The following is a 17,401-nucleotide window of genomic DNA, read 5'->3' as shown; positions in this document are numbered from 1 at the left end:
GCAGGAGGAACCTTTTGACTTGCCACAGCAGACGAGCCCTTTGCCGTGCCACAGCGGAAGAGCCTTTTGTTGCGCCGCCCCAGAGTATCCTTTTGCCGTGTTCCCCTGGAGGATCCTTCTGCCGTGCCGCCCTGCAGCAGCGTTTTGCCGTGTCGCCCCGCAGGAGCCCTTGGCTGCTCCGCCCTGGAGCTCCTTTTACCCGCGCTGCCCCGGAGCCTCTCTTCTGCTGCGCCACTCCGGATGAGCCCTTGGCTGCGCCGTCCCAGAGCATCGTTTTTGCTGCGCCGCCCTGGCGCATCTTTTTGCTGCGCCACCCCGAAGAACCCTTTTGCCGTCTTGCCCCGGAGTAGCCCTTTGCTGCGACACCCTGGAGCATTTTTTGCTGCGCCACCTCAGAGCAAGTTTGTTGATTGCCACACTGGAGGAGCCCTTCCCTGCGGTGCCCTGGAGCATCCTTCTTGCTGCAGCACACTGGAGCATCGTTTTGCCACGCTGCCACAGAGAAGTGTTTTGGCGCGCAAGCCCGAAGCCTCTTTTCACCGTGCCGCTCCAGAACATGGTTTTTGACATGGGAGACCGGAGCATCCTTTTGCAGCACCGCATTGGAGCATCCTTTTGCCGTGTCAGCCCGGAGTAGCCCTTTGCCGCGCCGTCCTGGAGCACCGTCTCGTTGCGCCACGCCAGCGCATCCTTTTTGCTGTGCCACGCCGGAGGAGCCTTTCACCACGCCGACCTGGAGCCTCCTTTTGCCTCGCCGCCTTGGAGGAGCTGTTCATCTTCCCCGCCCTGGCGTCGGCTTCCATCGCACTGTGCTGTAGGAGGCCTTCTTGGCACCGCCCGGTGCCTCTTGGAGCCCTTCCCGGAGCTGCGCAGAGGAGGCCAACTTCAGGTACGGTCTGGTGTTTAGGGTGTGGCGTTTAGGGCATGGTCGATGTTGTATTGTATGGTCCGTGTGTTTTTGTTTGGTGTAGAGGCGAGTGTGTGGCATGCACTGTAACTGAATGGCGTGGTGTTTCTTTTTTCGTCTTGAAGTGCATGTATTGAAGTGTGTGTGCTGTATTTTGTCTTGCCATGTGTTGCTGTGCGGGAGAAACCTGAGGTCATGCCGTCCCTGGAGGCGCCCTTCTTCTTCCCTGCCCCGGAGGCTCCTTTTACCCTGCCACACCAGAGGAGTCGTTGGCCACACTGCTCCAGAGCATCCATTTGCCTCTCCGCGCCACCCCGGAGCATCCTTTTTTTCTCGTTCTGGCTGCAGCACACTGGAGCATCATTTTGCTGCTGGGATCTAGAGCGTCCTCTTGCATTGTGGTCCTAGAGTAGCCCTTTTCCCCGCCGCCCTGGAGCATCTTTTTGCTGCGCCACACTGGATCCTGCTTTTGCTGCGCCACAGCGCCCTGTGCCAGAGGAGCCCGTAATTGTGCTGTGCCGAAGGAGCCCGTCGTCGTGGCAGCCCGGAGAGGCCCTTCCCCCCCCCACCCCCGAGGACCCCTTCACCGTGCTGCGTGGCTCTTCTTGTAGCCCTTTGCCACCCCTGCCCCAGAGGAGCCCATGGTCGTGGCGCTGCAGAGGAGCCCTTGGTGGCGCTGCCTGGTTGCTGCTGGAGCCCGTCACGGCGCTGGGCGGAGGAGGCCTGTTTCGGGGATGGCGTGGTGTTTGGGAGATGGCGTTTAGAGCATGGTCCGCGTTGCAGTGTGTGGTCTGCATTGTATTGGACGGTGTCTGTGGTTTTGTTTGGATAGTATTTTGTGTTTTGTATCACATTTTGTATTGCCTTGTGTGTCTTTTGCTTTGCCTGGTGTGTTTTGTGTTGTCCTGTATTTTGTTTTGCCTTGGGTGCTGGGTATATTTGATGGTCTGAGGTGTGTCGTCTGTATCTTACTGTTTGTATCTTATTCTTCCTATTGTATTTCGTAGTCTCTTTGGTGTTGTAGGGCATGGATTTTATTTTGCATTCTATTTGTTTATTTGTTTTCTGTACTGTATTTTCAGTATTTTATGGCCTGGCTTTTCTTGCATTGTAAGTCTTGAGTTGCATTGTGTGGTTTCTAAGGGACTTGGTGTTGTGATGTGTTTTGTGTTCTGTGGTCCGTGTTGGGTTTTGTGTTGCTTTTCCTTGTGTGTCTTGTAGGTGCTGGGATTTCCTGGGGGGGATTGATGGTAGGGTCTGTACTGCATTGTACATCTAGTCTACATTGTATGTCGAGTGTGGTTTTACCGCCTGCAGTGTCTGTTGTGGTATTTCTTGTGTTGTGTTGTCCGGAGGAGCTCTTCGTCCTGCTGCCCAGCTCTTCGTGGAGCCCGTCCTCATCGCACCGCGCAGCAGGAGCCCTTCACCGCGCCGCGCCGGAGGAGCCCGTCGTCGTGGCGCCGTGGAGGAGGTCTTCATCGCGCCGCCTGGTTGCTCTTGGAGCCCTTCGCCTTGTCCATGTAGGGCAGGGTTTGTGGTTCGGTTTGGTCTTGTGTCTTGTTCTTTGTACCGTAGGGCGTGTGGTGCGCCTTGCGTGGTGTTTCTGGTGTTCTCTGTATCGTTTTCTCTGGTGCAGTGTTTATCGTGTTGTTCGCGTTGTGTAACATCTTGTACTTTGTAGAGCGTTTTGCCTTTCATTTTGTGTTTTGCGCTGTCCGTTTTGTATTGCATTGCGTTTTTTATGTGTTTTATTTTGTATTCTGTTTTTCACGTTCTGCATTGTATTTTCGGTGTCGCATGGCATTTCATCTCTTGTAAGTCTTGAGTTGGGTTTCCTGGTTGGAAATACCAGGTGGGTATTGCAATGTATTTTGTATTGCCTGTATTTTATTTTGTATTCTGTTGGGTTTTCGTTTTTCCATCTTGTACGGCATTGTATTTCCTGTAGGTGTTGAGTTGTATTGCCTGGTTTGTAATGAACTTGGTATTGTAAGGTGTTTTGCCTTCTGTTGTATGCATTGGGTCTGATTTGATGGTAAGTGTTGTAAGGTATTCTGCGTTGTGTTATATTGTATTTTGTCTTGGGTTTCCCTGTATGTACTGAATGTGCTGTGGTTCCTTGTGTAGCACGCTATGTCTTGTGTTGTCTGTATGGCAAGTAGAGTATGGTAAGGTACGTAGCGTGTGGTGTTGTATCTATGGCATTGTAGGTGTGGTATGGTATCATAGTCTCTGATGCGTATTGTAGTGTCTCGTGCGTATTGTATCGTGTCCCGATGTCTTTGTTTGTATTGGCTGTACCTATTGTGCGCCTGGTATCGTTTGAAGGTCTGTAATGTCTGGTACAGGCTTTGTTGTAATGTGTGGTCCGGCTCTTCCCGGAGCCCTGAATGGCAGTGCCCCAGAGAAGGCCATGATTGCCTCGCTCTACCCAAGGAGCCCTTTGCCGGGCTGCCCCGGCACATCGTTTTGCCGCACCCCCCTGTAGCATCTTTTTCCTGTGCTGCCCCAGAGTAACTTTTTTGCTGCTCCACACTGGAGGAGCCCTTCGCCGTGCTGCCCAGGTCCATCCTTTTAACGTGCCGCCCAGAAGCATCCTTTTGCCGTGTCACCGCGGAGCATTCTTTTTCCTCGCCACCCCGGAGGTGCCCTTCGTCTTCCATGCCTCGGAGGTCCCTTTTGCCCTGTGAGAGCAGAGGAGCCCTTTCCTGTGCCGCATCGGAACGTCGTATTGCCACGCTGCTCTGGAGCATTCTTTTTTCACGCTGGCCCAGAGTAGCCTCTTGCCGTGCCGCTTCGGAGCAGCCCTTTGCTGGACCTTGGTGGAGCATCTTTCTGCTGCTCAGCCCCGGAGCTTCCTTGCTGCGCCACTCCGTACGAGCCCTTCGATGTGCTGTCCCAGAGCATCGTCTTTGCTACACCACAGCGGAGCATCGTTTGTCGTGCCGCCCCTGGCTATCCTTTTGCTGTGCCGCACCAGAGGGGCCCTTGGCCTCACCATCCTGGAGCGTCCTTTTGCCACGGCGCCCCAAACCTTCCCCGCCCTGGCGTCGGCTTCCATCGCACTGTGCTGTAGGAGGCCTTCTTGGCACCGCCCGGTGCCTCTTGGAGCCCTTCCCGGAGCTGCGCAGAGGAGGCCAACTTCAGGTACGGTCTGGTGTTTAGGGTGTGGCGTTTAGGGCATGGTCGATGTTGTATTGTATGGTCCGTGTGTTTTTGTTTGGTGTAGAGGCGAGTGTGTGGCATGCACTGTAACTGAATGGCGTGGTGTTTCTTTTTTCGTCTTGAAGTGCATGTATTGAAGTGTGTGTGCTGTATTTTGTCTTGCCATGTGTTGCTGTGCGGGAGAAACCTGAGGTCATGCCGTCCCTGGAGGCGCCCTTCTTCTTCCCTGCCCCGGAGGCTCCTTTTACCCTGCCACACCAGAGGAGTCGTTGGCCACACTGCTCCAGAGCATCCATTTGCCTCTCCGCGCCACCCCGGAGCATCCTTTTTTTCTCGTTCTGGCTGCAGCACACTGGAGCATCATTTTGCTGCTGGGATCTAGAGCGTCCTCTTGCATTGTGGTCCTAGAGTAGCCCTTTTCCCCGCCGCCCTGGAGCATCTTTTTGCTGCGCCACACTGGATCCTGCTTTTGCTGCGCCACAGCGCCCTGTGCCAGAGGAGCCCGTAATTGTGCTGTGCCGAAGGAGCCCGTCGTCGTGGCAGCCCGGAGAGGCCCTTCCCCACCGCACCCCCGAGGACCCCTTCACCGTGCTGCGTGGCTCTTCTTGTAGCCCTTCGCCACCCCTGCCCCAGAGGAGCCCATGGTCGTGGCGCTGCAGAGGAGCCCTTGGTGGCGCTGCCTGGTTGCTGCTGGAGCCCGTCACGGCGCTGGGCGGAGGAGCCCTGTTTCGGGGATGGCGTGGTGTTTGGGAGATGGCGTTTAGAGCATGGTCCGCGTTGCAGTGTGTGGTCTGCATTGTGTTGGACGGTGTCTGTGGTTTTGTTTGGATAGTATTTTGTGTTTTGTATCACATTTTGTATTGCCTTGTGTGTCTTTTGCTTTGCCTGGTGTGTTTTGTGTTGTCCTGTATTTTGTTTTGCCTTGGGTGCTGGGTATATTTGATGGTCTGAGGTGTGTCGTCTGTATCTTACTGTTTGTATCTTATTCTTCCTATTGTATTTCGTAGTCTCTTTGGTGTTGTAGGGCATGGATTTTATTTTGCATTCTATTTGTTTATTTGTTTTCTGTACTGTATTTTCAGTATTTTATGGCCTGGCTTTTCTTGCATTGTAAGTCTTGAGTTGCATTGTGTGGTTTCTAAGGGACTTGGTGTTGTGATGTGTTTTGTGTTCTGTGGTCCGTGTTGGGTTTTGTGTTGCTTTTCCTTGTGTGTCTTGTAGGTGCTGGGATTTCCTGGGGGGGATTGATGGTAGGGTCTGTACTGCATTGTACATCTAGTCTACATTGTATGTCGAGTGTGGTTTTACCGCCTGCAGTGTCTGTTGTGGTATTTGTTGTGTTGTGTTGTCCGGAGGAGCTCTTCGTCCTGCTGCCCAGCTCTTCGTGGAGCCCGTCCTCATCGCACCGCGCAGCAGGAGCCCTTCACCGCGCCGCGCCGGAGGAGCGCGTCGTCGTGGCGCCGTGGAGGAGGTCTTCATCGCGCCGCCTGGTTGCTCTTGGAGCCCTTCGCCTTGTCCATGTAGGGCAGGGTTTGTGGTTCGGTTTGGTCTTGTGTCTTGTTCTTTGTACCGTAGGGCGTGTGGTGCGCCTTGCGTGGTGTTTCTGGTGTTCTCTGTATCGTTTTCTCTGGTGCAGTGTTTATCGTGTTGTTCGCGTTGTGTAACATCTTGTACTTTGTAGAGCGTTTTGCCTTTCATTTTGTGTTTTGCGCTGTCCGTTTTGTATTGCATTGCGTTTTGTATGTGTTTTATTTTGTATTCTGTTTTTCACGTTCTGCATTGTATTTTCGGTGTCGCATGGCATTTCATCTCTTGTAAGTCTTGAGTTGGGTTTCCTGGTTGGAAATACCAGGTGGGTATTGCAATGTATTTTGTATTGCCTGTATTTTATTTTGTATTCTGTTGGGTTTTCGTTTTTCCATCTTGTACGGCATTGTATTTCCTGTAGGTGTTGAGTTGTATTGCCTGGTTTGTAATGAACTTGGTATTGTAAGGTGTTTTGCCTTCTGTTGTATGCATTGGGTCTTATTTGATGGTAAGTGTTGTAAGGTATTCTGCGTTGTGTTGTATTGTATTTTGTCTTGGGTTTCCCTGTATGTACTGAATGTGCTGTGGTTCCTTGTGTAGCACGCTATGTCTTGTGTTGTCTGTATGGCAAGTAGAGTATGGTAAGGTACGTAGCGTGTGGTGTTGTATCTATGGCATTGTAGGTGTGGTATGGTATCATAGTCTCTGATGCGTATTGTAGTGTCTCGTGCGTATTGTATCGTGTCCCGATGTCTTTGTTTGTATTGTCTGTACCTATTGTGCGCCTGGTATCGTTTGAAGGTCTGTAATGTCTGGTACAGGCTTTGTTGTAATGTGTGGTCCGGCTCTTCCCGGAGCCCTGAATGGCAGTGCCCCAGAGAAGGCCATGATTGCCTCGCTCTACCCAAGGAGCCCTTTGCCGGGCTGCCCCGGCACATCGTTTTGCCGCACCCCCCTGTAGCATCTTTTTCCTGTGCTGCCCCAGAGTAACTTTTTTGCTGCTCCACACTGGAGGAGCCCTTCGCCGTGCTGCCCAGGTCCATCCTTTTAACGTGCCGCCCAGAAGCATCCTTTTGCCGTGTCACCGCGGAGCATTCTTTTTCCTCGCCACCCCGGAGGTGCCCTTCGTCTTCCATGCCTCGGAGGTCCCTTTTGCCCTGTGAGAGCAGAGGAGCCCTTTCCTGTGCCGCATCGGAACGTCGTATTGCCACGCTGCTCTGGAGCATTCTTTTTTCACGCTGGCCCAGAGTAGCCTCTTGCCGTGCCGCTTCGGAGCAGCCCTTTGCTGGACCTTGGTGGAGCATCTTTCTGCTGCTCAGCCCCGGAGCTTCCTTGCTGCGCCACTCCGTACGAGCCCTTCGATGTGCTGTCCCAGAGCATCGTCTTTGCTACACCACAGCGGAGCATCGTTTGTCGTGCCGCCCCTGGCTATCCTTTTGCTGTGCCACACCAGAGGGGCCCTTGGCCTCACCATCCTGGAGCGTCCTTTTGCCACGGCGCCCCAAACCTTCCCGACCCTGGTGGAGGCTTTCATCGCGCTGTGCTGTAGGAGCCCTTCATGGCACGGCCTGGTGCCTCTTGGAGCCCTTCCCAGTGCTGCACGGAGGAGGCCAGTTTCAGGTACGGTCTGGTGTTTAGGGTGTGGCGTTTAGGGCAAGGTCGATGTTGTCTTGTAGGGTCGGAATGGTGTTGTTTGTCGCGTACGTTAGCGTGGGGCATGTGCTGCATGGTGTGGTGTTTCTTGCTTTGTGTTGAAGTTCATGTGTTGAACTGCGTGTGTTGTATTTTGTCTTCCATGACTTGTGGCCCCGGAGCAACCCTTTGGTCAGCCGCGGCCCGGAGGTGGCCTTCATCTTTCCAGAGCAGGAGGAACCTTTTGACCTGCCACAGCAGAGGAGCCCTTTGCCGTGCCACAGCGGAAGAGCCTTTTGTTGCGCCGCCCCAGAGTATCCTTTTGCCGTGTTCCCCTGGAGGATCCTTCTGCCGTGCCGCCCTGCAGCAGCGTTTTGCCGTGTCGCCCCGCAGGAGCCCTTGGCTGCTCCGCCCTGGAGCTCCTTTTACCCGCGCTGCCCCGGAGCCTCTCTTCTGCTGCGCCACTCCGGATGAGCCCTTGGCTGCGCCGTCCCAGAGCATCGTTTTTGCTGCGCCGCCCTGGCGCATCTTTTTGCTGCGCCACCCCGAAGAACCCTTTTGCCGTCTTGCCCCGGAGTAGCCCTTTGCCGCGCCAGCCTGGAGCATTTTTTGCTGCGCCACCTCAGAGCAAGTTTGTTGATTGCCACACTGGAGGAGCCCTTCCCTGCGGTGCCCTGGAGCATCCTTCTTGCTGCAGCACACTGGAGCATCGTTTTGCCACGCTGCCACAGAGAAGTGTTTTGGTGTGCAAGCCCGAAGCCTCTTTTCACTGTGCCGCTCCAGAACATGGTTTTTGACATGGGAGACCGGAGCATCCTTTTGCAGCACCGCATTGGAGCATCCTTTTGCCGTGTCAGCCCGGAGTAGCCCTTTGCTGCGCCGTCCTGGAGCACCGTGTCGTTGCGCCACGCCAGCGCATCCTTTTTGCTATGCCACGCCGGAGGAGCCTTTCACCACGCCGACCTGGAGCCTCCTTTTGCCTCGCCGCCTTGGAGGAGCTGTTCATCTTCCCCGCCCTGGCGTCGGCTTCCATCGCACTGTGCTGTAGGAGGCCTTCTTGGCACCGCCCGGTGCCTCTTGGAGCCCTTCCCGGAGCTGCGCAGAGGAGGCCAACTTCAGGTACGGTCTGGTGTTTAGGGTGTGGCGTTTAGGGCATGGTCGATGTTGTATTGTATGGTCCGTGTGTTTTTGTTTGGTGTAGAGGCGAGTGTGTGGCATGCACTGTAACTGAATGGCGTGGTGTTTCTTTTTTCGTCTTGAAGTGCATGTATTGAAGTGTGTGTGCTGTATTTTGTCTTGCCATGTGTTGCTGTGCGGGAGAAACCTGAGGTCATGCCGTCCCTGGAGGCGCCCTTCTTCTTCCCTGCCCCGGAGGCTCCTTTTACCCTGCCACACCAGAGGAGTCGTTGGCCACACTGCTCCAGAGCATCCATTTGCCTCTCCGCGCCACCCCGGAGCATCCTTTTTTTCTCGTTCTGGCTGCACCACACTGGAGCATCATTTTGCTGCTGGGATCTAGAGCGTCCTCTTGCATTGTGGTCCTAGAGTAGCCCTTTTCCCCGCCGCCCTGGAGCATCTTTTTGCTGCGCCACACTGGATCCTGCTTTTGCTGCGCCACAGCGCCCTGTGCCAGAGGAGCCCGTAATTGTGCTGTGCCGAAGGAGCCCGTCGTCGTGGCAGCCCGGAGAGGCCCTTCCCCCCCGCCACCCCTGAGGACCCCTTCACCGTGCTGCGTGGCTCTTCTTGTAGCCCTTCGCCACCCCTGCCCCAGAGGAGCCCATGGTCGTGGCGCTGCAGAGGAGCCCTTGGTGGCGCTGCCTGGTTGCTGCTGGAGCCCGTCACGGCGCTGGGCGGAGGAGGCCTGTTTCGGGGATGGCGTGGTGTTTGGGAGATGGCGTTTAGAGCATGGTCCGCGTTGCAGTGTGTGGTCTGCATTGTATTGGACGGTGTCTGTGGTTTTGTTTGGGTAGTATTTTGTGTTTTGTATCACATTTTGTATTGCCTTGTGTGTCTTTTGCTTTGCCTGGTGTGTTTTGTGTTGTCCTGTATTTTGTTTTGCCTTGGGTGCTGGGTATATTTGATGGTATGAGGTGTGTCGTCTGTATCTTACTGTTTGTATCTTATTCTTCCTATTGTATTTCGTAGTCTCTTTGGTGTTGTAGGGCATGGATTTTATTTTGCATTCTATTTGTTTATTTGTTTTCTGTACTGTATTTTCAGTATTTTATGGCCTGGCTTTTCTTGCATTGTAAGTCTTGAGTTGCATTGTGTGGTTTCTAAGGGACTTGGTGTTGTGATGTGTTTTGTGTTCTGTGGTCCGTGTTGGGTTTTGTGTTGCTTTTCCTTGTGTGTCTTGTAGGTGCTGGGATTTCCTGGGGGGGATTGATGGTAGGGTCTGTACTGCATTGTACATCTAGTCTACATTGTATGTCGAGTGTGGTTTTACCGCCTGCAGTGTCTGTTGTGGTATTTGTTGTGTTGTGTTGTCCGGAGGAGCTCTTCGTCCTGCTGCCCAGCTCTTCGTGGAGCCCGTCCTCATCGCACCGCGCAGCAGGAGCCCTTCACCGCGCCGCGCCGGAGGAGCCCGTCGTCGTGGCGCCGTGGAGGAGGTCTTCATCGCGCCGCCTGGTTGCTCTTGGAGCCCTTCGCCTTGTCCATGTAGGGCAGGGTTTGTGGTTCGGTTTGGTCTTGTGTCTTGTTCTTTGTACCGTAGGGCGTGTTGTGCGCCTTGCGTGGTGTTTCTGGTGTTCTCTGTATCGTTTTCTCTGGTGCAGTGTTTATCGTGTTGTTCGCGTTGTGTAACATCTTGTACTTTGTAGAGCGTTTTGCCTTTCTTTTTGTGTTTTGCGCTGTCCGTTTTGTATTGCATTGCGTTTTGTATGTGTTTTATTTTGTATTCTGTTTTTCACGTTCTGCATTGTATTTTCGGTGTCGCATGGCATTTCATCTCTTGTAAGTCTTGAGTTGGGTTTCCTGGTTGGAAATACCAGGTGGGTATTGCAATGTATTTTGTATTGCCTGTATTTTATTTTGTATTCTGTTGGGTTTTCGTTTTTCCATCTTGTACGGCATTGTATTTCCTGTAGGTGTTGAGTTGTATTGCCTGGTTTGTAATGAACTTGGTATTGTAAGGTGTTTTGCCTTCTGTTGTATGCATTGGGTCTTATTTGATGGTAAGTGTTGTAAGGTATTCTGCGTTGTGTTGTATTGTATTTTGTCTTGGGTTTCCCTGTATGTACTGAATGTGCTGTGGTTCCTTGTGTAGCACGCTATGTCTTGTGTTGTCTGTATGGCAAGTAGAGTATGGTAAGGTACGTAGCGTGTGGTGTTGTATCTATGGCATTGTAGGTGTGGTATGGTATCATAGTCTCTGATGCGTATTGTAGTGTCTCGTGCGTATTGTATCGTGTCCCGATGTCTTTGTTTGTATTGTCTGTACCTATTGTGCGCCTGGTATCGTTTGAAGGTCTGTAATGTCTGGTACAGGCTTTGTTGTAATGTGTGGTCCGGCTCTTCCCGGAGCCCTGAATGGCAGTGCCCCAGAGAAGGCCATGATTGCCTCGCTCTACCCAAGGAGCCCTTTGCCGGGCTGCCCCGGCACATCGTTTTGCCGCACCCCCCTGTAGCATCTTTTTCCTGTGCTGCCCCAGAGTAACTTTTTTGCTGCTCCACACTGGAGGAGCCCTTCGCCGTGCTGCCCAGGTCCATCCTTTTAACGTGCCGCCCAGAAGCATCCTTTTGCCGTGTCACCGCGGAGCATTCTTTTTCCTCGCCACCCCGGAGGTGCCCTTCGTCTTCCATGCCTCGGAGGTCCCTTTTGCCCTGTGAGAGCAGAGGAGCCCTTTCCTGTGCCGCATCGGAACGTCGTATTGCCACGCTGCTCTGGAGCATTCTTTTTTCACGCTGGCCCAGAGTAGCCTCTTGCCGTGCCGCTTCGGAGCAGCCCTTTGCTGGACCTTGGTGGAGCATCTTTCTGCTGCTCAGCCCCGGAGCTTCCTTGCTGCGCCACTCCGTACGAGCCCTTCGATGTGCTGTCCCAGAGCATCGTCTTTGCTACACCACAGCGGAGCATCGTTTGTCGTGCCGCCCCTGGCTATCCTTTTGCTGTGCCACACCAGAGGGGCCCTTGGCCTCACCATCCTGGAGCGTCCTTTTGCCACGGCGCCCCAAACCTTCCCGACCCTGGTGGAGGCTTTCATCGCGCTGTGCTGTAGGAGCCCTTCATGGCACGGCCTGGTGCCTCTTGGAGCCCTTCCCAGTGCTGCACGGAGGAGGCCAGTTTCAGGTACGGTCTGGTGTTTAGGGTGTGGCGTTTAGGGCAAGGTCGATGTTGTCTTGTAGGGTCGGAATGGTGTTGTTTGTCGCGTACGTTAGCGTGGGGCATGTGCTGCATGGTGTGGTGTTTCTTGCTTTGTGTTGAAGTTCATGTGTTGAACTGCGTGTGTTGTATTTTGTCTTCCATGACTTGCGGCCCCGGAGCAACCCTTTGGTCAGCCGCGGCCCGGAGGTGGCCTTCATCTTTCCAGAGCAGGAGGAACCTTTTGACCTGCCACAGCAGAGGAGCCCTTTGCCGTGCCACAGCGGAAGAGCCTTTTGTTGCGCCGCCCCAGAGTATCCTTTTGCCGTGTTCCCCTGGAGGATCCTTCTGCCGTGCCGCCCTGCAGCAGCGTTTTGCCGTGTCGCCCCGCAGGAGCCCTTGGCTGCTCCGCCCTGGAGCTCCTTTTACCCGCGCTGCCCCGGAGCCTCTTTTCTGCTGCGCCACTCCGGATGAGCCCTTGGCTGCGCCGTCCCAGAGCATCGTTTTTGCTGCGCCGCCCTGGCGCATCTTTTTGCTGCGCCGCCCCAAAGAACCCTTTTGCCGTCTTGCCCCGGAGTAGCCCTTTGCCGCGCCACCCTGGAGCATTTTTCGCTGCGCCACCTCAGAGCAAGTTTGTTGATTGCCACACTGGAGGAGCCCTTCCCTGCGGTGCCCTGGAGCATCCTTCTTGCTGCAGCACACTGGAGCATCGTTTTGCCACGCTGCCACAGAGAAGTGTTTTGGCGCGCAAGCCCGAAGCCTCTTTTCACCGTGCCGCTCCAGAACATGGTTTTTGACATGGGAGACCGGAGCATCCTTTTGCAGCACCGCATTGGAGCATCCTTTTGCCGTGTCAGCCCGGAGTAGCCCTTTGCCGCGCCGTCCTGGAGCACCGTGTCGTTGCGCCACGCCAGCGCATCCTTTTTGCTGTGCCACGCCGGAGGAGCCTTTCACCACGCCGACCTGGAGCCTCCTTTTGCCTCGCCGCCTTGGAGGAGCTGTTCATCTTCCCCGCCCTGGCGTCGGCTTCCATCGCACTGTGCTGTAGGAGGCCTTCTTGGCACCGCCCGGTGCCTCTTGGAGCCTTTCCCGGAGCTGCGCAGAGGAGGCCAACTTCAGGTACGGTCTGGTGTTTAGGGTGTGGCGTTTAGGGCATGGTCGATGTTGTATTGTATGGTCCGTGTCTTTTTGTTTGGTGTAGAGGCGAGTGTGTGGCATGCACTGTAACTGAATGGCGTGGTGTTTCTTTTTTCGTCTTGAAGTGCATGTATTGAAGTGTGTGTGCTGTATTTTGTCTTGCCATGTGTTGCTGTGCGGGAGAAACCTGAGGTCATGCCGTCCCTGGAGGCGCCCTTCTTCTTCCCTGCCCCGGAGGCTCCTTTTACCCTGCCACACCAGAGGAGTCGTTGGCCACACTGCTCCAGAGCATCCATTTGCCTCTCCGCGCCACCCCGGAGCATCCTTTTTTTCTCGTTCTGGCTGCACCACACTGGAGCATCATTTTGCTGCTGGGATCTAGAGCGTCCTCTTGCATTGTGGTCCTAGAGTAGCCCTTTTCCCCGCCGCCCTGGAGCATCTTTTTGCTGCGCCACACTGGATCCTGCTTTTGCTGCGCCACAGCGCCCTGTGCCAGAGGAGCCCGTAATTGTGCTGTGCCGAAGGAGCCCGTCGTCGTGGCAGCCCGGAGAGGCCCTTCCCCCCCCCCACCCCCGAGGACCCCTTCACCGTGCTGCGTGGCTCTTCTTGTAGCCCTTCGCCACCCCTGCCCCAGAGGAGCCCATGGTCGTGGCGCTGCAGAGGAGCCCTTGGTGGCGCTGCCTGGTTGCTGCTGGAGCCCGTCACGGCGCTGGGCGGAGGAGGCCTGTTTCGGGGATGGCGTGGTGTTTGGGAGATGGCGTTTAGAGCATGGTCCGCGTTGCAGTGTGTGGTCTGCATTGTATTGGACGGTGTCTGTGGTTTTGTTTGGGTAGTATTTTGTGTTTTGTATCACATTTTGTATTGCCTTGTGTGTCTTTTGCTTTGCCTGGTGTGTTTTGTGTTGTCCTGTATTTTGTTTTGCCTTGGGTGCTGGGTATATTTGATGGTATGAGGTGTGTCGTCTGTATCTTACTGTTTGTATCTTATTCTTCCTATTGTATTTCGTAGTCTCTTTGGTGTTGTAGGGCATGGATTTTATTTTGCATTCTATTTGTTTATTTGTTTTCTGTACTGTATTTTCAGTATTTCATAGCCTGGCTTTTCTTACATTGTAAGTCTTGAGTTGCATTGTGTGGTTTCTAAGGGACTTGGTGTTGTGATGTGTTTTGTGTTCTGTGGTCCGTGTTGGGTTTTGTGTTGCTTTTCCTTGTGTGTCTTGTAGGTGCTGGGATTTCCTGGGGGGGATTGATGGTAGGGTCTGTACTGCATTGTACATCTAGTCTACATTGTATGTCGAGTGTGGTTTTACCGCCTGCAGTGTCTGTTGTGGTATTTCTTGTGTTGTGTTGTCCGGAGGAGCTCTTCGTCCTGCTGCCCAGCTCTTCGTGGAGCCCGTCCTCATCGCACCGCGCAGCAGGAGCCCTTCACCGCGCGGCGCCGGAGGAGCCCGTCGTCGTGGCGCCGTGGAGGAGGTCTTCATCGCGCCGCCTGGTTGCTCTTGGAGCCCTTCGCCTTGTCCATGTAGGGCAGGGTTTGTGGTTCGGTTTGGTCTTGTGTCTTGTTCTTTGTACCGTAGGGCGTGTGGTGCGCCTTGCGTGGTGTTTCTGGTGTTCTCTGTATCGTTTTCTCTGGTGCAGTGTTTATCGTGTTGTTCGCGTTGTGTAACATCTTGTACTTTGTAGAGCGTTTTGCATTTCATTTTGTGTTTTGCGCTGTCCGTTTTGTATTGCATTGCGTTTTGTATGTGTTTTATTTTGTATTCTGTTTTTCTCGTTCTGCATTGTATTTTCAATGTCGCATGGCATTTCATCTCTTGTAAGTCTTGAGTTGGGTTTCCTGGTTGGTAATGAAGTGGGTATTGCAATGTATTTTGTATTGCCTGTATTTTATTTTGTATTCTGTTGGGTTTTCGTTTTTCCATCTTGTACGGCATTGTATTTCCTGTAGGTGTTGAGTTGTATTGCCTGGTTTGTAATGAACTTGGTATTGTAAGGTGTTTTGCCTTCTGTTGTATGCATTGGGTCTGATTTGATGGTAAGTGTTGTAAGGTATTCTGCGTTGTGTTGTATTGTGTTTTGTCTTGGGTTTCCCTGTATGTACTGAATGTGCTGTGGTTCCTTGTGTAGCACGGTATGTCTTGTGTTGTCTGTATGGCAAGTAGAGTATGGTAAGGTACGTAGCGTGTGGTGTTGTATCTATGGCATTGTAGGTGTGGTATGGTATCATAGTCTCTGATGCGTATTGTAGTGTCTCGTGCGTATTGTATCGTGTCCCGATGTCTTTGTTTGTATTGTCTGTACCTATTGTGCGCCTGGTATCGTTTGAAGGTCTGTAATGTCTGGTACAGGCTTTGTTGTAATGTGTGGTCCGGCTCTTCCCGGAGCCCTGAATGGCAGTGCCCCAGAGAAGGCCATGATTGCCTCGCTCTACCCAAGGAGCCCTTTGCCGGGCTGCCCCGGCACATCGTTTTGCCGCACCCCCTGTAGCATCTTTTTCCTGTGCTGCCCCAGAGTAACTTTTTTGCTGCTCCACACTGGAGGAGCCCTTCGCCGTGCTGCCCAGGTCCATCGTTTTAACGTGCCGCCCAGAAGCATCCTTTTGCCGTGTCACCGCGGAGCATTCTTTTTCCTCGCCACCCCGGAGGTGCCCTTCGTCTTCCATGCCTCGGAGGTCCCTTTTGCCCTGTGAGAGCAGAGGAGCCCTTTCCTGTGCCGCATCGGAACGTCGTATTGCCACGCTGCTCTGGAGCATTCTTTTTTCACGCTGGCCCAGAGTAGCCTCTTGCCGTGCCGCTTCGGAGCAGCCCTTTGCTGGACCTTGGTGGAGCATCTTTCTGCTGCTCAGCCCCGGAGCTTCCTTGCTGCGCCACTCCGTACGAGCCCTTCGATGTGCTGTCCCAGAGCATCGTCTTTGCTACACCACAGCGGAGCATCGTTTGTCGTGCCGCCCCTGGCTATCCTTTTGCTGTGCCGCACCAGAGAGGCCCTTGGCCTCACCATCCTGGAGCGTCCTTTTGCCACGGCGCCCCAAACCTTCCCGACCCTGGTGGAGGCTTTCATCGCGCTGTGCTGTAGGAGCCCTTCATGGCACGGCCTGGTGCCTCTTGGAGCCCTTCCCAGTGCTGCACGGAGGAGGCCAGTTTCAGGTACGGTCTGGTGTTTAGGGTGTGGCGTTTAGGGCAAGGTCGATGTTGTCTTGTAGGGTCGGAATGGTGTTGTTTGTCGTGTACGTTAGCGTGGGGCATGTGCTGCATGGTGTGGTGTTTCTTGCTTTGTGTTGAAGTTCATGTGTTGAACTGCGTGTGTTGTATTTTGTCTTCCATGACTTGCGGCCCCGGAGCAACCCTTTGGTCAGCCGCGGCCCGGAGGTGGCCTTCATCTTCCCAGAGCAGGAGGAACCTTTTGACCTGCCACAGCAGAGGAGCCCTTTGCCGTGCCACAGCGGAAGAGCCTTTTGTTGCGCCGCCCCAGAGTATCCTTTTGCCGTGTTCCCCTGGAGGATCCTTCTGCCGTGCCGCCCTGCAGCAGCGTTTTGCCGTGTCGCCCCGCAGGAGCCCTTGGCTGCTCCGCCCTGGAGCTCCTTTTACCCGCGCTGCCCCGGAGCCTCTTTTCTGCTGCGCCACTCCGGATGAGCCCTTGGCTGCGCCGTCCCAGAGCATCGTTTTTGCTGCGCCGCCCTGGCGCATCTTTTTGCTGCGCCGCCCCGAAGAACCCTTTTACCGTCTTGCCCCGGAGTAGCCCTTTGCCGCGCCACCCTGGAGCATTTTTCGCTGCGCCACCTCAGAGCAAGTTTGTTGATTGCCACACTGGAGGAGCCCTTCCCTGCGGTGCCCTGGAGCGTCCTTCTTGCTGCAGCACACTGGAGCATCGTTTTGCCACGCTGCCACAGAGAAGTGTTTTGGCGCGCAAGCCCGAAGCCTCTTTTCACCGTGCCGCTCCAGAACATGGTTTTTGACATGGGAGACCGGAGCATCCTTTTGCAGCACCGCATTGGAGCATCCTTTTGCCGTGTCAGCCTGGAGTAGCCCTTTGCCGCTCCGTCCTGGAGCACCGTCTCGTTGCGCCACGCCAGCGCATCCTTTTTGCTGTGCCACGCCGGAGGACCCTTTCACCATGCCGACCTGGAGCCTCCTTTTGCCTCGCCGCCTTGGAGGAGCTGTTCATCTTCCCCGCCCTGGCGTCGGCTTCCATCGCACTGTGCTGTAGGAGGCCTTCTTGGCACCGCCCGGAGCCTCTTGGAGCCCTTCCCGGTGCTGCGCGGAGGAGGCCAACTTCAGGTACGGTCTGGTGTTTAGGGTGTGGCGTTTAGGGCATGGTCGATGTTGTATTGTATGGTCCGTGTCTTTTTGTTTGGTGTAGAGGCGAGTGTGTGGCATGCACTGTAACTGAATGGCGTGGTGTTTCTTTTTTCGTCTTGAAGTGCATGTATTGAATTGTGTGTGCTGTATTTTGTCTTGCCATGTGTTGCTGTGCAGGAGAAACCTGAGGTCATGCCGTCCCTGGAGGCGCCCTTCTTCTTCCCTGCCCCGGAGGCTCCTTTTACCCTGCCACACCAGAGGAGTCGTTGGCCACACTGCTCCAGAGCATCCATTTGCCTCTCCGCGCCACCCCGGAGCATCCTTTTTTTCTCGTTCTGGCTGCACCACACTGGAGCATCATGTTGCTGCTGGGATCTAGAGCGTCCTCTTGCATTGTGGTCCTAGAGTAGCCCTTTTCCCCGCCGCCCTGGAGCATCTT

The sequence above is a fragment of the Leptosomus discolor genome, chromosome 2 (assembly GCF_034619465.1).
Source record: "Leptosomus discolor isolate bLepDis1 chromosome 2, bLepDis1.hap2, whole genome shotgun sequence".
In the NCBI taxonomy this organism is placed as follows: domain Eukaryota; kingdom Metazoa; phylum Chordata; class Aves; order Leptosomiformes; family Leptosomidae; genus Leptosomus; species Leptosomus discolor.
The sequence above is the reverse complement of the archived record's forward strand: the minus strand, read 5'-3'. Positions refer to the sequence as shown.